Genomic DNA, 23111 nt, shown 5'->3' with positions numbered 1-23111 from the left:
TGCCTTGCTGTCATCTTGCCTCTAATTCTGCCATTATCCACTCTCTCTATATAGTATAGATAGGAAGTCACAGCTGGAAATGTCTCAAGTTGTCCCAATCAGATAGTAAACCAAAATTTGGTGTCCAGGGATTCTCAGAGGAATGCATGTCCTATTTGGCAGCTGCAGTCGCCACTGCAACCATCTTGATAATATGATCTTTCTATCTGGTTTATTTTTTTATGGAGGACCATATCTGCCTTATTTACTGCTGTGTGTTCAGTATCTAGCCACTCAGTATTTGATGAGTGAAATAATGATTGAATGATAAGTGAATGAGTGAATGAATGAATGAGACAGACAAATGGTCAATCATTAGATTTAGTAATTTACTAATTTACTCTAGTCTTATAAGAATTCTCTGATAAAAGAGCTACTATCTTCACTGAACAAGGGAACAAATGCACAAATAAGTTTGCACAATTTTTAGGTAAAATGTAGGGGTTTCCACTTGAGTCTCTCTTACTTCAAAGTGACTTTAATTTCTACCAAATCATATTGCCTTCTAAATCAAATTTTACCATAAAATAGAACTTTTTTAATCCAGAAACTTTGGGTCCCAGCCTTACAGAGCTTTATGACCTGAGACCAAAGTTTTTTATAATGCTATTATATCAGGCTTTTTTTTAATGTTAAAGAATGGGATTTCTATTGCTTGTGAAATGGGTTTGGCATCCTTATCCACTATATCCACATAGATGCCAACCCAAAATTCTCAGGAGGGATCTTTCAATCTAGGTAAGCATTTCAATGGACATGCTGTACATACACAAATTTATCAATGCTAATTAGGATAGTGTGCACAGGGAGGGAGAGGGGGATGGGCATTGGGAAGGGCTCACCCAGTACTGTGTGCATGTATGCTTCTAGCACTCTGTACTTCATCATGATATAAGATTACAATGCACCAATAAAAAAAATGAATGTGCATGAGAAAAATGTTCACCAGCAGGTTCATTTGTCATTTCAGACCTGAAACTTGATTTTATTTTGTAATAGTAATAAGCTTGGTGCAGTACTAGGAATCTGGAAGATGCTGTCAATTTTAGTTAAAAATGAGAATTTGGTGTTCCTGTATTTCATAGTTTTCAATAAAACTTAAGTGTTTTGGGAAAAAAATGAATGTGTACTGTTCATCCAGGTAATAATTATGATTTACATTCCATTTATAATTGCCCATGAGTTGTTATCTTGTGCATAAATCAACACCATGGTCTGTGTGCAAATGTAATTTATGGGACTGCTTTATTTTAGACATAAGTATCCCTCAGGAGGTATATGCATAGTCTAAGCTCTCCCATTATAAACAAAGTGATACACATATGTGCATACATGTCTATCCCCACGTGTACACAGAAAGACTATATTTTGCAAAGAGCTATGCATTTAAAAACTATATATCACTAGAAGACTAGACATGGTCAAAATTTATTTCTAACAGATATAATTAACCCTTTTTATTAATTTCTATGTTTGTCATTTTTCTGATCTAGTTATTTGGACTAGGCCTTTTCTTTATTGTCATGCCTAATGGTTAATAATGTGTTTACCAAAGAATGATTGAGATTTACTTTATTTCTATTTCATAGCAGAACCCCATGATTCATAACAGCTTCAATTATGTGCAGCCATATTGGATGACATTAAATAAAGTACTGTCAAAAGTGTGATACTCCCACCATCCCCTGGAGTAACCAGTGAGGAGATGGGGAGCTTTTTTATAGTCAGCCTGCTTCAGGTTGGAGCCAGTCGCAGGCTATAGAACCCACAATTCCTTTGTGTTTATTTACATGTATTCCTTCTACTTATGGCAAATAATATTAGTTTTGCATTTATTAACAGTAATAGTTTCCTTTTTGGTTGGATATATTTTAAAAAATAAAAAGAGCACACTGACACATGCCTGTAATCCCAGTACTTGGGAAATTGAGACAAGATTGCAGGTTCAAGACCAGCCTCAGAAACTGAGATAATCAGCAACCTAGCAAGACCTTCTTTCAAAACAAAAAAATAAAGAGGGTTTGGCATGTAGTTCAGAGGTATAATGTCCCTAGGTTCAATCCCCAGTACCATAAAATTTTTAATAAAGATAAAACTATGCCAATTAAAAACATGATAATAGTACAAATATTGTGCAGAATGGCAACAATTATGAAAGTCATACGCAAATGATTGATGAAACAAAACAAATCTAGGAGTCAGAAATATCTACTTAATAACTGAGTAAACTTGAGTAAATTATTTAACCTCACCTCAAAGATAACAGCAGCAACCTCAGAGCTTTTGTTTACCTGGAAAATATATCATGTAGAACATATCAGATGCTCAGTAAATGATCTCTGCAATAATAATAATTGCTGTTCTTGCTACGAAATACTATTAATGAAATGGTACATGCAGCACATACTGCATGTAACCTAGCAAACAGTAGGTGCTCCACAAACAAGACTTCACACTACAATATAAAGACAGCTTCCTTCACAAGAGACCAAGAGAGGCAGGATCTATGACTCAGTTTTATCTGATCCCTATCTAACCTGTGAACACCATGTGGCCTATTTTCAAATGTGAGCTCAAAGACTGTTGTGTATGGTTGGTGCTGAATACAGGATTGCCATTTCAGCAATGTCTCAGAGAACAAATATAAAAACAAAAAGTTCTGTAGACAGACAGCAGCTTCAGTCACGTGGTGCACATGCCCCTATTTCCACTGTGATGAAATGGGTTAAATATTAATTGTCTGTTAGTGTGGGGTTGTAAATTTAAAGGTTGAAACTAAGTCTTAAAAGAGTTTCTAAATTCCTGTCCTAGACAGAAATATATGTCAGGAATTCCAGCCACAATCCAACACCACTGAAAATAATTTTCAGAAAGAAAAATAAATTAAGACAGGTAACCTGAGATGATTAAGGAAATAGGTATAGGGTTATATAGAAGTATGGGAAGGTGGTAATACATAGAATCTCATCTCTAGACTCCTTTGAGGACACAAGGAAATAAATGAAAATAAAAATGTGTTGGTATAAAGAAAACTTGGTAAGTCAGGAAAATGGAAACCTAGCAAGACAGACCTTCCCAGAAAACAAAATGAGAAAGGGGATCAGTTGGGGTGGTTGAAGGTTGGCTGAATATAGACATAACAAGTCTTTCTTTCTTTCTTTCTTTCTTTCTTTCTTTCTTTCTTTCTTTCTTTCTTTCTTCTTTTTTTTTTTTTTGAGGGTCTGGGGATGGAACCCTAGGGCATTTGGCCTCTGAGCTACAACCCCTGTCTGTTTTTTATTCTTCATATTTTTGAAACAAGGTCTCACTAAGTTGCGCAGGGCCTCAATAAGTAGCTGAAGCTGTCCACAAACCGTGATCCTCTGGTCATACCCTCCCAAATGCTGAGATTACAAGCATGCACCACAACCCCTAGCTCTTTCTTTAAAATTAATTCACATTCTGCCAATCTTGTTCTATTTAGCCTGGTATATTATTTGGAGGTATGAGGGAAATGGGACTGGGGCATAAATTCTTTGGTATATATTGTGAAATAATAAGGAATATTTCAAATAATTACCATGCTACTTTTACTAATGAAATTAACAGAAATTCCTTAGTACTGTCTAATCCCTTATTTCCCAAGTTGTTTAAAAGATGTTTCCTTATAAATTTAGTCTGAATTAGGATTAAAACAGCCCACAAAATGTACTTGATTGTTTTGCCTTCTAGATCTCCCTGTAACACTTCCCTTCTCCCTTTTTACATCATTTGATTTGTTGGTGAAATTAAGGTGTCTTTCCTAAAGGAATATTAAGCATCTGAATTCTTGGTGAGCTCCTGCATGGAGCTGCTCAACAGAAAGACCAAGCTGTGATCAGGATCTTAGAACTCTCCTCTCAACACCTCCCCTTACCCTGGGAAATGAAGAATCCCTAGAGATGAGTCAATGATCAAACTTGCCTATGTGATGAAGCCACTGTGAAATCCCTGAAGTGTGGGGTTCAGAGAGCTTCCGGGTGCTGAGTCAGTGGAGGTGCCTAGAGATGATGCAGCTGGGCATGGCAAAGAGGACCCTTCCCCTCACCTTGCACTACGTATCTCTTGCATCTATCAGTTTATCTGTATTCTCTGTAATGGCCTTTATAGCATAATGTTAAATGTGAATAAAAATTAATGTTACACATTCTGGATTGGGCTGATATTACTCTGGTATCACTTATTCCTTCCTGGTTCATTCATGCTATAAATGGTTAGATCCGGTGTGTGTGACTGGATTCTAGTTCATGTTTCAGCACATACTTTCTAGTGTACCATATGCTGAGTCATATGATGCCATTTTCAAGGGATTTATTCATGTATTCTCCTGCATTCAGCCCAATTTCTCTTTCATTAACTTTTCCAATAACTTTCCACATATATTTAGCATACCTATATTATTACTATGTTGAGGTTGCAGAAGAATGAGTATCTCAACCTAGCATCGTTATCAGGTGAAATTCTCTCATAAAAAAAACTTTCCATCATCACCCATTAGTTTACCCTGAAATACAGTCTGTACACAAAAGATTATCAATTTTTAGAGTAATTAATTAGTGCCCCAACCCCAGTGTGGTGGTGAAGGTTGGAAGGCTGAGACAGGAGGATCACAGGTTCCCAGCCAGCCTTAGCTACTTAGTGAGGCCCTCTGCAACTTAGTGAGACCTTGTTTCAAAATAAAAAATTAAAAATAGACTGAGGATGTAGCTCAAAGGTAGAATGCTCCTGAGTTCAATCTTCAATATCTAGTACTCCAGAACAATTAATGCCATAGAAAAAGTGGATATATATATATATATATATATGTAATATATGTCTATGTGTATATTTACATATATATATATATATATACTTATGTCTATATATGCACACATCATTGTGGATTTTATTCCTTTTGACATTCAAGTTCTCCTATTTTGGCAGTGGGAATATCCTATCATTGACTGCTCTGTCTTTTGACATGATTCCCCTTAGAATTTATAGAATCCTCCTTGTTTTCTGGTCCAAGAACCTTATTTCATTCATCCTTTGCTTCAGACAGGGAATCAGCGACTTTTCTAAGAATTCTGCTTTTTGTTTCATTTTGTTTTGTTTTTTTACAAAGAAATAAAATTTAGGGCCGGGTGTGGTGGTGCACACTTGTAATCCCAATTCAGGAGGCTGATGCTGGAGGATCGCAGTTCGCAGATAGCCTCAGCTATTTAGTGAGGCTTCGTAACTTAGTGAGACCCTGTTTCAAAATAAAGAATAAAAAATAGGACAGGGGGTATAGCTTGGAGGTTGAATGCCCTGAGTTTGATCCCCAGACCCGCAAAAAAGAAAGAAAAGAAAGAAAGAAAGAAGGAAAGAAAGAAAGAAAAAGAAAGAAAGAAAGAAAGAAAGAAAGAAAGAAAGAAAGAAAGAAAGAAAGGAAGAAATAGAATTTAGAAACAATTTGAGTGGTAGGATTGCTCACCGCTCCTAGTTGGTAATTGCTTCTAAGCCTTTTTTAACAAGTGAAGCTGGGACAAAACATTTTTTTTTTCTTTTAACAATTTTTTATTGAACATACATAGTATACATTTAAACTATATTTGGTGCCCTCTCCCCACCGCTCCTGTTTTCCCTTCCCCCCTCCCACCAATGGTTGTCCAGGTTAACCATGTCTTATTCATAATTTTACACATGTTCAGGTGTAGACCCTCATTAATCAAGATCGGCCTTCCTCCTCTCCTATCTTTCCGTTCAAACTTAGCTAGTATTTCCCCTCTAATATCTGGCGTCCCACTGGTATCATTTGTGTTTCCTAGTTTGGGCATATTAGAGGAAACATATGTATCTTCTCCTTCTGTGCTTGACTGATCTCACTTAACATAATGTTCTCCAAGACTTTCCATCTTCTTGCAAATGATATAATTTTGTTTTTCTTTATGGCTGAATAGAATTCCATTGTGTGTATTTCCCACAGTTTTGCTATCCATTCATCTGTTGATGGTGATCTGGGTTGGTTCCATATTTTGGCTATTATAAATTGTGCTGTTATGAACATAGGTATGCATATGTTGCTGTATTTCTCTGAATTCAACCCCTTTGGAAAGATACCTAGGAGTGGTATAGCTGGATCATATGGTGGATCTATTCCCAGCTTTCTTAGGAATCTCCACACAGATCTCCATAGTGGTTGAACTACTTTGCATTCCCACCAACAGTGTAAAAGAGTTCCTCTTTCCCCACATCCTCGCCAGCATTTGTTGTTGTTTGATTTCTTTACGCTTGCCACTCTGACTGGGGTTAGATGGAATCTCAGTGTAGTTTTGATTTGCATCTCCCTGATGGCCAGTGATGAAGAACATCTTTTCATGTATCTATTAGCCCTTTGTATCTCTTCTTTTGTGAAGTGTCTATTTAGTTCATTTGCCCATTTCTTGATTGGGTTGTTTGTTTTGCTAGTGTAGAGCCTTTTGAGCTCTTTGTATATTCTGGATATTAGCCCCCTATCAGAATGGCAGCTGGTAAAGATCCTTTCCCATTCTGTAGGCTTCCTCTTTAGGTTATTGATAGTTTCCTTTGATGAGAAGAAACTTTTTAGTTTGATGCTATATCCCACTTGTTTATTCTTGCTTTAATTTCCTGAGCTTTGGAGGTTTTGTTGAGAAAGTTACTGCCTGTGCCAATAGGTTGTAGTGTTGAACCTATGCTCTCCTCAACTAACTTCACAGTCTCAGGTCTAATTTCTAAGTCTTTGATCCATCTTGAGTTGATTCCTGTGTTTGTTGAGATATAGGGGTTTAGATTCATCTTTTTACAAATGGTTAGCCAGTTCTCCCAGCACCACTTCAAAACATTTTTTAAAAGAACAAATAATGACTTCCTACTGATATGCCACATAATACTGAAGAGAGGTTTTTTTATATGTTTCTTTTCTTTTCTTTTTGTAGCTCCTTTTTCCCCCTGAAAATCTAGGTTCTTAACATTAACCCAGTTACTTCTTTTATTTTATAATATATCTATAATAATTTCAAAAATATCACATTATTACCACTGGCAATAAAATTCCTACATACAAAAATTATGTCCTTTTTTATTATTTTAGAGAAAAAGCAATAAGTAGTACCAGATGTGGATTAATTTTAAAAGCTGTTTACGTGTACCAGACTTAATTTTCCATATCATATTAATGGAAAATATATCGATTTCAAAGTTTAGGTAGTTTTAGAAGATTTTGCCACCATGTTTAAAGTTAAAATTTACTAAATCATCTAATTTATCCTAACTACTTGAGACTCACCCCTGTACCAGTTATCCTTCAGTAACACTAAAGCATAGGCTCCCCAAGGGTAAGAGACATGTCTTTTATTCACCCATATGTTTTATAGCACCTAGCACAGTGCCCTTTTATGTGTGCATGTGTGGATTAGTCAGTCATACTATGTGTTTTAGGGGAAGGCACTAAAAGGAAAAGTTTCTCTCCAGATGAGCTGCAACTGTCACAAGAGAGAACAGAGTGACTACATATTTTCTTCACATTTGCTGCCATCATATTAATATACATTTTCTAGACAAAAATTGCAAGTGTTATGTATGCACCAAGAACTAAAAAGGCTTGTAGAAGCCTAATCCAATCCCTGTATCTCAAATAAGAAACCAAGCTGGGTGTGGTGGTACATGCTTGTAATCCCAGTACTTGGGAAGTTGAGGCAGGAGGATTGCAGCTTCAAGGACAGCCTCACAAAGTAGTGAGACTGTCATCAACCTAGAGAGACCCTGTTTAAAAATAAAAATAAAATGTGGCTGGGAGTGTTGCTCAGAGGTAGAATGTCTCTGGGTTTAATCCTTAGTACCAAAAACAAGAGCCAATTTACCCAGAGATTCTGAAGTTTACCCCCAAATCACCCACATAACTCCCTGCAGAGCCAGAATTAGGACCCAGAGCCCCTCTTTCCAGATCTAGCATGGTTCTCACTCTGTTACACAGTGACTGGCTTTCTCACCTATTCATAGCATCCTCTCCAGATCAGCATCAATAAACAAAGCAGGGGACAGTAAAACAGTTTTGTTTCATCCCTTTCAGAAGAGAATCTCTCATAGGGTCAGGTTGTTATAAAAGCCTTATAATTGAAGATATTAACAATAACATAACAAGTTGCCACAGATACAGTTTTATCAATCTCTAAGCACACAATGTGCATATCAAAGTCAACCACTAAGCCAAGCATGGGAAGGAGGGAAGGGGAAGGAATGAGGTGGGGATTTGGGGGGCTAACTGGGTGATGTGTGCATGTAGGTCTACACGAGTTTTTTACCCCATTATGATGTATGAATACAATGCACCATAAAAATATTTTTAAAAGAATATAAAATTAATATTGCTAGAGAGTAATAAATTATTTCGTCTATCCCAGGAAATATTTGATTTAGTTCCTAATTTTATACTTTTGATAAAAATTGAAGTTTGTCTATTAATCTTTATTCTTGATTATCATTTCTTGTCTGACTTTATAACATAATGGAGGACTGGCTGCTCTCCCTCCTCATTCATTAAGTCCAAGATGAAACATCTGATCATTGTTAGGAGGTTTTGTAGGCAAAATGGCTCCATAGCGGTTCCATGCCCAGAAAAAGCTCCAATACTCTCTTAAATCACAAGATTTTGAGCAACATGATAACTATGTTATAGTAATATGTCTATTTTGCATTTGAATTTTTAAATTACTTTACTAGGACTCTAAGCATAGAAATTTCAACTCACTTTTAAACAACATTATAGAACAATGTTTGCTTCTTAGGTGGTATTACCATTTAAATGATTAATAAGAGTAGACATGGTGTATAAAAATGTGTACTCTTCTTTAAAAAGCTAAATTACACCTGTGTTACACCAAATTCATGTGCTTCTTTTTTATTTCAGCTCCTTATAAAATTCCAAAATCTTAGGTAATGTGCTGTAATGGAAATTTCATCACCTTCTTCCTCAACTAATCACAGTAGTATTGGTATTTTAAAATTATAATATATACACATATATTTAAGTTGTCAGTGATATTTCTGGATAATAATCACTTATATCAAAAAAGGTATATTTTGAAAACCACCACATTCTGTTTTTTTTAAATTAAATCTTCTTGAAAAGTCCTTAAGTACCAAATGACCACTTACATGCATTTCACAAAGATTGGAGGATGTTTTATTCAGAGAAGTGAGGGTTTAAATGATAAAGTCTACATTTTTAGCATATGAACCTTTATCCAAAACAATACTTCTACATGTGTGATCCTTATTCAGAAGCACACTCCAACACAAAAGGAAAAGCCCTTCTTTTTATCATGAAAGCAGTAAATATTCCTGTCCAAAAAAATCAAATAATATATAAAGACATAAAATGAAAGATAAAACCTTCTCTTTCATGATTCTCTACCTCCTCAGCTCCATTCCTTAGAGATAACTATAGTTAACAGCTTCTTATATGTACTTACAGAAATGGTGTGTCATAAAGGGGTACATATTTGGTATATTAATTTTAACAAAATAATACTAATCTATTTTTGCATTTTAAACTTTATATTCCTTAGACATCTTTTCTTTTTCTTTTTTCTTTACTTTTATTTATAAGTGGAACATATTGAAAATGGTATACATTTAGACTGTGCTTGGTGCCCTCTCCCCCACATTCCCCTTCCCCCCCCACCCAACAATGAGTGTCCATGTTAACCATGCTATAGATTCATACTTTTACACATATTTGGGTGTAGCTCCTCCATTAATCAACCTTGGCCTTTTTCATCTCCTATTTTCCATTCTAGCTTTGCTGAGATTTCCCCTCCATTATCTGGAGTCCTTCTGATATCCCCAATGCTCCCTAGATTGGGCATATTAGAGAAAACATATGTCCCTTCTCTTTCTGTGCTTGGCTGATCTCACTTAACATAATGCTCTCCAGGTCGTTCCGTCTTCTTGCAAATGCCATGATTTTGTTCTTCTTTATAGCTGAATAGAATTCCATTGTGTGTATTTCCCATAATTTTGCAATCCATTTATCTGTTGATGGAGGTCTGGCTTGGTTTCATATTTTGGCTATTTCAAATTGTGCTGCTATGAACATACGTATGCATATGTTACTGTAGTTCTCTGATTTCAATCCCTTTGGATCATACGGTGGATCTATTCCCAGTTTTCTAAGAAATTTCCACACTGATATTCATAGCAGCTAAACTAGTTAGCACTCCCACTGTGGGGAGCCATTAATGTCTTCCCCTTATCTTTACTAAAAGCATACTTCTGACTGTCCTTCCACCCAGAGTCAACAAGGTTTGGGGTCAAAGAGGCTTCAAAGTAACTAATGCTAATGATGCTATTGTTCTGTCTGAGCTAAGGCTAGGTTTGTGTTGTTTGTGGCAACAGGGTATTGTTTGACCTGCCCGGACTTTAAACTTTTTCTCTCCAGGGTAACCTAAAGCTAAAAACTATAAATACCACAAGAGAAGAAGCCCGACTATCAGCCGGTAGAGATATCGACCCTGGAGTGTACTGGTGATTCTTCCATGTTTAGGAATAAATTTGGAATTAAATTCTTAAGAGTTATATTATTTCATCCTCACTCCTCTCTTCAGAACCCGTACTTTTGTCGGCAGGCTCCGGCATCCCACCAACCCTGTAAAAGAGTTCCTCTTTCCCCACATCCTTGCCTTGATTTCTTTGTATTTACCACTCTGATTGGGGTTAAATGGAATCTCAGCATAGTTTTGATTTGCATCTCCCTGATGGCTAATGATGTAGAAAATCTTTTCATGTATCTATTGATCATTTGTATCTCTTCTTTTGTGAAGTTTAGGCTATACTTTCAGGAATCATTTCTATAGTATGTTACTAGTCATACATCTTAATGGGATAAAAGATTTGTGGAGACATACATGCACACATTATCCAATTAGCCCATGCCCTCCCCATCCCTCCTTCCCATGCTTGGCTTAGTGATTGACTTTGATATGTTTAAGTACATCATGTGCTTTAGAGAGTTTCCCTCTTCCTCCCTCCCATTCCCTCAGTTAGGTCGCCTTATTTGCTTCTCTATAGGATCTCCTTCTTCATCTGGAGTTCCTCCCTAGCTTTCACATATAAGGAAAAGCATCCAATTTCTTTCTTTTTTTTTTTTGTGACTGACTAATCTCACCTAGAGTAATGTCCTCCAGTTCCATCCATTTCCCTGTAAATGACATAATTGTGTTTTTCTTTATGGCTGAGTAAAATTCCATTGTGTACTTATCCCACAGTTTTGTAATGCATTCATCTGTCGATGGACATCTTAGCTGTTTCCATAGTTTGGCAATGGTGAATTGTGCAGCTATGAACATAGATACACATGCATTAATTTGGTAATTTGGTTTCATTTCTTTTGGGTACATACCCAGAAGTGGTATTGGTGGATCAAATGGTAAGTTTATTCCTATTCTTCTAAGGATCCTCCATACTGTTTTCCAAAGTGGTTGCACTAATTTGCAATCCTACTAACAATATTTTAGAGTTCCCACTTGTTATTGTAATCTTTATTTTAAAAAAAAATCTTGAAACTTATTCTTCAGAAAAAATCTATCCTAACATGAAATATAAACTCTAAACACCCAAAACAATCTCAAAAAAGAACACAGCTAGAAGATACACATTTTCTGATTTCAAACCTTATAAAGCTACAATAATCAAAACAGTGTAGTACTGCAATAAAGGCAGATATATAAACCAATGGAGTAAAATAAAAAGCCTAGAAATAAATTCTTCCATATATTGTCAAGTTATTTTTAACAAGGTTTCCAAGAACATTTGGTGAAGGAAATAATAATCTTTTTGTTGGGGTCTGCACAACCACCTGAAAAAACCACAAGAACTTCCGATGAATCAGCAACATGTAGCGCCGAGCAGATATGGAGGGCGTAACTACTCCCCTTTCCCCTGCTAGCCTAATTCGGTAATGTTGAGCCTTATTGGCTCATATAATGCTTCCGTGCTCGTGAACCCCTCATGCATTGTATAATGATTGGTTACAAATTATGCGCATTGCGCATTCAAGAGTGACCTTTAGCATGATAGGTTAGAATAGTTTCCTGTTGGAAATGCTCCTTGTGGTTATTTGCTTTAAATTGGGTTGCCTAAGAAAAATAAATGAGATCCTGCCTGACAGGACTCCCGGCTCCGTGTGTTGCTGTTTGGGGTTGTCAGCACTCATCCTTTTACTAAGCCCCACCGCTGACGGGCTGGGCCCATCATATTTTCACTAAATATTGTTGAAAAATAATAACTACAAGAAAAATAATAAAATTGGACCCTTACCTAACACCATATACAAATATTAACTCAAAATAGATAAAATATCTAAACATAAATCTTAAGAATATAAACTTTTAGAAGAAAACCTGGGTCATAAAACTTCACAACATTGAAATCAGCGGTGATTTCTTGGATATGACTCCAAAGGCACAGGCAACAAAAGAATAAAAAAACTTCATAAAAAATAAAAAAATATTGTACATTCAATAGACAATGTAAACAGAATTAAAAGTTACTGATAGAATGGGATAAAATATTTCCAAATGCTATATCTGAAGGTATATTAATATTCCAAATAGAAATCCTAAAAATTAGCAACAATAAAAGCAAACAATACATTTAGAAATAGGTAAAAAAAAAACTAAAATAGATAATGAATCTCCAAAGATTTTTATATGACCAATAAACACATGAATATCACTCATCATCATCATGATATAACTAATCATTAAAGAAATACAAATAAAAACTATAGTGAAATACTACCTCACACTTGTTAAGATGGCTACTTAACATAAATTATCTTGTGTTTGTTACTATCTTTACTTATAAAGAGTGTTTCTTTTAAGCAGCAGATTGATGGATTCTGGGTTTTAATCCATTTTGCCACTTTGTCTTTTTATTGGGGAATTGAGGCCATTTACATTCAGTGTGATTATTGACAGATAACTTTTAATTCCTTACATGTTAAGATTTTATTTCTGTTTGAAATACTGTTTATTCTTCTTTGCTTAGTTGTCTGCTGGATGGAAAATCTTGTTTATCTGATTCTGGTGTGTATTACCTATTTCTTCTTTGTAGTTAATCTCTTTGAGTATTTTCTCTAGTGCTGGTTTTGAAGACATAAAGTCCTTCAGTTTCTGTTTGTCATGGAAGCTTCTTGTTTCCCCATCTAATTTTATAGATAGTTTTGCTGGGTAGAAAATTTTTGGCTGGAAGTTGTTTTCTTTCAGAGTTTGGAAAATGTTACTCCATGCCCTTCTGGCTTTCATGACTTGGTTTGGGAAGTCTGCAGTGATTCTAATTGGTTTGCCTCTGAATGTCACTTGGCCTTTTGTTTTTGTTGCCTTTAAGATCCTCTCCTTGGCTTCTACACTGGTCATTTTGACAATTATGTGGCGTTTGGAACCTTTTCTCTGATCTTGTCTAAAGGGAGTTCTATAAGTTTCCTGGACCTGTGTATTGATCTCTTGCTCTGTGTTTGGAAAATTTTCTGCTATTACTTCTTTGAAGAGATCATTGATCCCTTTGGTTTCACCTTCTTTTCCCTCCTCTATTCCAATTATTCTGAGGTTAGCTCTCTTAAAATGGGCCCATATTTCTTCAATGTCAAATTCCTGCTGTTGGATTTTTTTTCTAAATTATAAACTATGCATTTGTTTTTGGAGTAATGACCTTCTAGGAATGAGATTCTATTCTCCATGTGGTCTAATCAATTGTTTATAGTTTGAATTGATGCCTTTACTTCAATGATTGCATCCTTTATTTCTTTTAGACTCTCTCTAAATTCTTTTCGAAGGTCCTGTATTATTGGTACAGTTATATTCCTGATTTGATCTTCTGGAGATCTCTGAATTTCTGTGTTATCAGGTTCTGGTATTGTGGGGTTGTGGGCATTCATTGTTCCATTGTTATTCCTCTTTCCCATGATTTCAGAAGTTTATGCCTTCTTTGGGTTCTTCCTCGGGTCACCACGACTTTACTTAGGGTGCTCTGGATCTTGAGTTTGTAGTAATCTCAACCGCCACTACTCCTTTACTGGGTTGTATCACAAAGTATCAGACCCAGGGAGTTAATCAAGGCTGCACGAGACCATGGGGATGCTGGGCAGGGCATTTTCCCATGGGGAGCTGCAACTAGGGTGTGGTATCTTTGCCACCACTACTCCTTTACTGAGTTGGACTGCAAAATCTCAGACCCAGGGAGATTATCAAAGCTGTGCTAGTTCCTGGGGATGCAGTGCTGGGATTTCTCCTTTAGGGGCTGCAGTTTCACTTACAGTTATTGTGCATGCTAATCTGGAGCAGTCACAGGCGTGGTGAATTCACTGCTGCTAGCAATATGGTGCTGCTGTCATGCCCTTTTCTGTGAGGCTGGCATATTTCTTTTCTGGTTTTGAGCTCCGTTCTGAGTTCCTGGAAGGTGTGATGAGCTTGGCCATTGGGAGTTTTAGACATTCTTTGGGCTAAAAGTACTGCTGAATTACACCTGAATGATCTGCAGCTACTCACTTCAGCTCCTTGTTTACCTTTCCTCTTTGGAGCCTGGTGCTGTGAGGCAAGATGGTGCTGGCAAGGCTCTGCCACCGCAATGTGGCCTGGTTTCTTTTCTGGTCTCTGGTTGTTCTTCTAGTCTTTTTCTCTGTCCTTTGTGTTTACAGTTTTTATTTCTCTGCTGATAACATGTTTTCTGACTATGAAAAGTGCTGATTTTGTGGCAATAGAGATTGAGTGTTAGCAGGACTCATAAACGCTGCTTTGATCAGTCGCCATCTTCCCAGAAGTACTTAGACATCTTTTCTATATCTGAAGCTATATATATATCTACTACATGTATTCATAAGTATTTTGGTTGCTTCCTGTTTGGGCTGCATTGCTGAAGTAAAATACCTGATATATATATATATATATATATATATATATATATATATATATATATATATATAGCTTTAGATAGACAGATACAAATTTCTAGAAAATTAGAATACTTTTTTTATTTAGAATAAATTTTCTAGAAATTTAGAATAAATTTTTTAAAATATAATTTCTTTGTCAAGTAATGTGTGTGTTTAAAATTTTATACATAGTTCCAAGATTTCCCCTAAAGAGTTTGTACCAAATTTCTAGACCTATCAACATATTTATTTATGAGTAATTTGGTGTGTTTTTTTTAATAAACTCAAAGTTTATGTTTTTCTCATTCCCATTTTTCTTTGCATTGTTGGTTTTCATCATCTTGAATTATAAGAGCTCTTTTAAAATTAAGAAAGTTAGCTATGTTTTATTATGTGTTGGAAATATTTTTCTCACTTTGTACTAGTGAATGCCATACAAAAGTTTTTCATTTCTTGTGGACATAAATTAATTATTTATTTATGCCTGTTCTTTGTGTTCAGTGTCTTACTTAGTAAGAATTGCATCATTTTGGAATTCTTTGTTTTTTGTCTAGTATTTTATTAGCTTCATATTCTTTATGTGTGTGTGTGTGTGTGTTTGTGTGTGTGTGTGTGTATGTGTGTGTGTGTGTGTCTAAGTAAAAGTCTTTGTGCTATCTAAAGGTAGAAATGATAAGGCCTTTTATTTTTCAAAAACAAAATCTGTGTTTTCCTCATTGGTTTGAAAAGTTTTTTTTATCATTACTAAAAACCCATATTAATCTGCTGATATTTTTAAGCTTATCTTTCTATACCAGAACAAAACTTTTTAGATTTTTTAGTTTAAATTTTTAATCTTTATAGGAAGTCATCTATTCATTGGAGCTCTTATGTTTTTAAATTTCCAGAGTTTATCCTTTACAATTTAATTTGTATTTTGTTTATTTAGTTTATTTTTACATAAGTTTTTTTTCTAATAAGGTTTTCAAGTTCTTAAACATTAAAGTAGTGGGGAAGGGCGATGAGGAGCCTAGTTTTGTTATTAAAATCACTTATAATTGTTTGATTAACTAAGGTGAATTAGTATCTCTATCATACTAATTATTTCTTTTCAACCTGTTTTCTATTTATTCAAGTTCTTTTTAAAGTAGAGATTTATTTTTTGGCAGTGAGTTTCTTGAGTTCTCTGTTTTTTCTAGATATTAATCCTCTATCAGAGGAATAACTGGCAATAATCTCCCATTCGGTCAGCTCTCTCTTGATATTCTTGATAGTTTCCTTTGCTGCACAGAAGCTCTTCAGTTTAATGCAATCCCATGTTTTAATACTCATTTTAATTTCTTGTTCCTTTGTGTTCTTGTTGAGGAAGTTTTTACTTGTGTCTGTGCCTTCTTCAAGTAAATGGAAGTTCTCTGGTCTAATTTCTTCGATCTATCTTGAAGTTTTCTTTATAAATTGTATACATTTTTACTAAGTTAATTAAGATATTTTATGTGTTTTATTGTTTGTATAATGGGATATGTCTGATTCTTATATACTTATAGAGCTATTTATGAACAATTTTTATTGCTTATTAAATCTGTTGAGTGGATCTTTGGAATCTTCTTTTTTTTTTTAAAAAAAGGACTAAATGCCTTCCATCTTTGGGCCAATTATTATGGTTAATTGAATTAATATATTTGCTGTTATTGAAACACTCTTATATTAGTTGAATATAGTACTTATAATATATATTATGCTGTAAGTTCCCTGCTTGGCTCTACTTGCTTATGTTTTACTTAAAAGCAACCCCAAGTTTTCAGAATAAACAAGAGCCATATCCATTTTATTCACATTATTCCCAGCACACAATATCTAACCCTGGGCCTGAAGTAGAAAAACTCTGAATAAATATTTGTAAAATCTGGGATGGTTTTATGAGTCACTTCATTTGGTTTCTCTTAACTCTTCTATTCTAGAAAGAGAACCTGTGACTAAGAGCAGCCTAAAGGTCAAGGAGCTTGTCATGTGAAAATGCGACCATCCTCGTTTGAAAAATTCTTTATGTTTTCACATGTCCTTTTTAATTACTCATAACCTTTTTGAGTCCTTTCTCCCCTGTTTTGACTAGACATGTGTTTTTTTCTCCTTGAGTAATCTTCCAGGCATCAGCAAAGACATCTCTGTCATGAAGAAGTTTTCAGAACAACCTGTTTTACATTACTGCAAAGCAGTGCTGGGGTGACTGGCCCAAACCAAACCCATGAGAAGCTTGGAGAAGAGTTTGAGCCTCAGCTGGAAAGTGCCCGAAGTTGGCTGAGTGACCACATCTTAACTGGCATGGCTGTTCTAGGCAGCCGAGGTTCTAGGCAGCCACCCAGGAGCCCCACCAGTGGAATCCCCAAAGCACCCTTTCCTTCGCTCTCACCCTTAAGCTTCCAGCGATAAGGAATGTAAGCCTACCCATTGGTGGCTCTATGAGAATCTCCATTCATGTCCCTGGAGAGCTCAGTGGGCTAGGTGTGCAGGCCAGTTCTCTAAACAAATGCCAGGGGAACTAGCAAAATAAAAGAAAGATGACCAATGTCAGTGGGATGACTGATGCTACAGATTGGCAGTGACTAATTATGACCACTCCACTCACCTACAGTGCTTCTCATTCTCCTGACATTTTCTGCATACAACCATGTTTCTTTCTACAACTTTTCCCCATGGCTCCTGTCTGTGGTTCACAATTGACTCAGATTTTTCAAAAATTTCCACATAGCTCTTTTTCCTTTTTTCTAGAGTTCCATGATTCTATATAATTAGCCTCTTTGGGATTTTCTTGTGGCAGGTCACACCTACTATTTATTTCAGGCAATACCCATGGGGGTCTTATACAACACTTCAATTACACTAACTCTCCAATTGAAAATTCTATTTTCAATAAATATAATCTATTGTTTAGAATTCCTAATGTAGTAGATGGGAACATATTAATAGAAATCAGATCAAACTAGTTTACTGTGTTTCACATCATCAACTCTTTTATAGCTTAGTAAAGGGGTCACTGGTACTGCTGATTGAATGAGTAAGTTATTTGACTGCCTAGTGCAATACTGTCAAATAACTTATACTTATTGTCTTAGGCTGTCAAATTATTCACTTAATAATTCATTCACTTATTCATTTAATTCATTTCTAGGTAGAAAACTACACCAATCCTAGTGCAAGTATCTTTATAATTTAAATCAGTATGACTGCATTGACATTTTTATGGAGAATAAGGGGATTATTAGTAGTAATATATAAGTGTGTTATTAGATTGACTATTGGTATAATTAAACCTACAAATGACTCTTTTAAGGGATACTATAATAAATTAATGAATTAACCACCAAATAGAATAATTCAGTATTAAAAACCATACTTTTGTACAAGAACTATCTGTTTGCTCCTATGGATCACATTAACTGAAAAACTTGCACATTTTTGCTTCACCTGTAGCACAGAGACCTGGCATGGGATTACTTAATATGCTTCCACCAACATCTTCAATGTAAGCTGGAACCACAACCAACAAATTATCCTCCCTATTGAATCACTCCTACTTCAAAGATGAAGGCTTACTGTACAGTGCCAACTCTCACTTTTTCCACATTACATAATCTTCTTCTGTTACCCAGCATTTCCACGCAGTTTTCACATAAGTGGAACCAGGAGTGTGGTTTGGTTAATGCTTCTTGTTGATATTGATGGGCTACAAAATAGCAGATCTCATGTTGCCTAGTAACCAAGCAACATGCCCACTGACCTCAGTATGGGTACCACTTGCACAAATGCAGTTCCATAATTGAATGGATTGTTGCTTTGTTCCCGATGATTCCTAGCCACATTTAATGCCTTCAGCCCACTCTGATGTGGCTTCTGATTAAATGCAATGATTGTGCCTTTTTCCCCCGTTGTACTCTGAAGTTTAATCAAAACAAGAGTGATACAGTAATCCAAATGCCCCTACTTTGTCACTGGCTCTGCAACTAGAGGCTTGACTTATGAAAAATCAGAAACTATTTGTCATTTACCTAAATAGAGGCATGAAGATTTATTCTTTCATAATTTTCATCAAAGTTTCACCTGGGACAGTGGTGAAACTTGCTTACTACACACCAGGTACTTAAAAAAGATATATTATCCCTTGTAATTATCACAACACTATGCAGAAGACACTGTATTATTCTTGTCTTTTATACAGAAGAGCTGAAGTTTAGAGAAGTTTTGTTGTTGGTACAAAATCGTGGGACCTAGATAAATAACAGAGCAATACTCAGGTCAGTCTCAGTCGATTAAGATTCAATAAAAACATGTTTCTTCTTAAAAGTTTATCCCATTTCCCAAATTAAAATTCTTAGTAGTACCAGTTTTCAAAATTTTTTATTAACATTGACAACTTGCAATCATAAAATGTTAGCACATTTCAAGTCTATAATTAAACTTAGAAGCAAATGAGGGACCTCTATCAGTAGAGTGTTCACCTCGATATTTAATTAAAGATAACTACTGTGACTTCAAAGTTATTTAATAGTCATCAGTAATATTTACTAAGCATTTACTACTTATCTACTTCTTAGAATTAGCCTCCAACATGAATACTTGATTACCCACATTAACTGGGACTGTATTTGGAAAAAATTGAGACATAGCAGCTCTTTCTAGGTTACACTGTCAATAGCAAGAAAATCAAAATTTAAGTCTAAGATTTTCAAACTCCAAAGATCACCCTTGGATTGTTTGAATTTATATTTATTTATTTATTTATTTATTTATTTATTTATTTATTTATTTATTGTGGGTCTGGGGATGGAACCCGGGGGCATTCAACCTCCAAGCTATACCTCCTGCCCTATTTTTTAATTTATTTTTTAACAAATTTTTATTGGTGCACTGTAGTCATACATCTCAATGGAAAAAAAAACTTTTGGAGATATACATGCACACATCACCCAATCAGCCCCTACCCAATCTTTAACCCCTTCTCTCCCCCTCCCACCTACCCATGCTTGGCTTCCTGATCGACTTTGATATGTTTAATCATATTTAAAGAGTTTCCCTTATCCTCCCTCTTATCCCCTCAGATATGTCACCTTCATTGCTCCTCTATAGGGTCCCTTCTTCATCTAGAGTTCCTCCTGTTACCCATTTCTCCCTAATATTTTGCACATTAAGAAAAACATCTGATTTCTTATTTTTTGTGACATTTCACTGTAAATGCCATAATTTTGTTCTCCCTTATGGCTGAGCAAAATTCCATTGTGTACATATCCCATAAGTTTTGAAATCCACTCATTTGTTGAAGGACATCTTGGCTGATTCCACAGTTTGGCAATGATGAACTGTGTACCTATGAACATGGTTGTTCACGCATTAGTTTGGCATTTTGGTTTTCTTTCTTTTCGGTAGATACCCAGAGGTGGTATTGCTGGATCATATGGTCATATGGTAAGTTCGTTTTCCTTCTTCTGAGGATCTTCTATACTGTTCTCCAAAGTGGTCCCACCAACTTGCAATCCCACCAGCCAGCAGGCTGGGCCCAGAGGCTGCCACGCTGCAAGACCAGGTCTGAAGCCAGCATGGCTGAGCCCAGAGCCTGTTGCGCTGCAGGCCTGGAACTGGGGCCTTCTTCACAGCAAAGGGCCAGTGGGTTTCCTCAACTGTGTGGCCAAGAAGCAATAGAAGCTGCCTCTGCCTCACCTAATCTCTCAGCAAATTTCCAGACCCAAGTGACCTCTATTTAAAAAAAAATTGGTTGTGAGTGGATCATCCTGTCAAAATTACCTTCTGGCTTTCAGGTTTTCAGTAAGTGGGAATAAGAGTGGATATAGAAGCTGTATTTTTTATTTTGAAACAGGGTCTTACTAAGTTGTGAAGGGCCTCACTAAGTAGCTTAGGTTGTCTGCGAACCGCAGTCCTCTGGTCTCACCCTCCAAAATGCTGGGATTACAAGTGTGCACCACCAAGCCCGAGGATTGTTTGAATTTAAAAGAAAGCATAAAGCCGGGCATGGTGGTGCATGCTTGTAATCCCAGCATTTGGGAGGCTGAGACATGAGGATCACACAGGTTCAAAGTCAGCCTCAGCAACTTAGTGAGTCCCTGCTTCCAAATAAAATATAAAATAGGTCTGGAAGTATAGCCCAGAAGTATAAAGCCCCTAGTTTCCACCCCCAGTACCACCAAAATAAAAAACAAAAAAAAAGGGGGAGTGGTGAGTTGGCCCGGGCCACCCTCCCCCCTCACGCCATTTTGGCATGGGGCTGTAACTATTTTCTGTATTTCTATTTTCTGTATTTCTATCTTTTTAGTAAACTTCTTTAAATCTTTAAAAAAAACCCAAACAAACAAAAAAGAAATCATAACAAAACCTTTGGCTGTACACTTTGACACTATTTTAAAAAGAGTTAACTTTTGCCCATCTGCCCAGAGATTTTCTGTTTGGACCCAGCCTCACTGCTGAGCTTCTGGCACATCTCACATGAGCCTCACAGTGACCTTGGCTGTAGATACTGACAATGTCCCCATTTTACAGCTGAGGAAAATTAAATTGGGGCTGCAATGCAAACAATAGTGTTGAACCTAGCATCCAAATTAGTCCTGTCTAAACTCCAACTTTTAACCTTGGCATTCACAGCTCCTGAGTGTCTGGAGATCCTTGGGGAACCAGTCTGCCTAAGAAGTGTGAGAATATTTTTGGCTTTTCCTACATTATTATTTTTTTTTTTCAGTACTGGGGATTGAACCCAGGGACATTCTAACTCTGAGCTACATGCCCAGACCTATTTTTTATTTTTTTATTTTGAAACAGGGCTTCATTAAGTTGTGGAGGGCCTCACTAAATAACTGAGGCTGGCCACGAACCTGCAATACTCCTGTCTCAGCCTCTCAAGTACTGGGATTACAAAGTGTGTGTCAACACACCCTTTTGAAAAGTCACTGCACTCTCAAGAATGCTTTGGTCTGTGTATCCATTTTGGCACCAGAAACATTTCCTGAGCGAGTATGTCTTTGTGAGTAGGAAACACCCAGAGACAGACAACCCACACGTGTTTGCACTAACCAAGAAGGGGGTAAAATTCACATTGGACAATCCCATGACTCTCACTGAAGAGCAGAGATGAGCAAGACTGAGAGCCAAGACTGAGGAGAAGTCAGTCCGGCACTGTATGTACAGTCCACCCAACCCATCTACAAAGCCCAAGCTGGCAGGCTCTCCCCGATGCAGCTTCAGAGTGCCAAATACAATATCCAAACTGTGCAGCACTCACTGAACATACTTACAGCTTTCACAAACCATTACGGTGTGTACTGGAATGAAAATTATCCTGAGAACACTGACTCTGTGACTATGAAATCACTTGTGCTTGACTCACTAAAGGACACTGAAATGTCTCAAAGCTACACAACCAGAAACTATGTTCCAATCTTTCTGTTCCAGCTAAGGAAGGTGAGAGCGTTGAGTGGCAGTAGTGACATTATATCCCAGGGGCCAGACAATGCCCTTTGTTTACTTTGGTTGGCTTGGGATGGGGTAACCAGATAACCAAGCTTATTAAAATTGTTGGAAACAAAATCAAAAATAGTTTCAGGATGAGATCTAAGGAACTCCCTTATTAAGTATACAAGGTTCATTGCTTGGACTTGGTAACATCTGTTTTGATGCTCAAAGAATTCCAAAGCTTGTTTCTGGATCCTTCTTATTTGTTCATGGCCAGTCATTTCAAATGTGTTTCTTGGTCTGTAGGGGTCCCAAAGAGATGTTTAAAAGGCTACCTTGGAGACAGAGACAGAAATGGGGCACCAAAGCAGTTTTTTTCTCCATGTCTCCTGGGGGCATCTGTTGTTTCAGCACCTTTTTTCTTATAAGAGTACTCTGGTTTTCTCCTACAAATCCACTATTACTTGTCCAGGTAGTAAATAGCCGTCTGCCAAAGGCAGTTATGGGTATGTATGAGACTCAGAAATAACCAACCAGAGCCTCCAATCCATCTAATCCCAGGGAGAGTTCAGGGAAGGGAACTTGACCCCACTGTGGTCAGTGAGTGCTGGGTTTGTTCAAGCCCCAACTAAGCCCCATCTTTGCTATGTGTATAATATAGGTATTGTCTTGGTTTCTTCATCTACCAAATAGGTATGATGCTGTTTATTGTGAGAAC

This window comes from Muscardinus avellanarius (assembly GCF_963383645.1).
Source record: "Muscardinus avellanarius genome assembly, chromosome: 1".
Classification (NCBI taxonomy): Eukaryota; Metazoa; Chordata; class Mammalia; order Rodentia; family Gliridae; genus Muscardinus; species Muscardinus avellanarius.
This window is presented reverse-complemented; position numbering follows the sequence as displayed.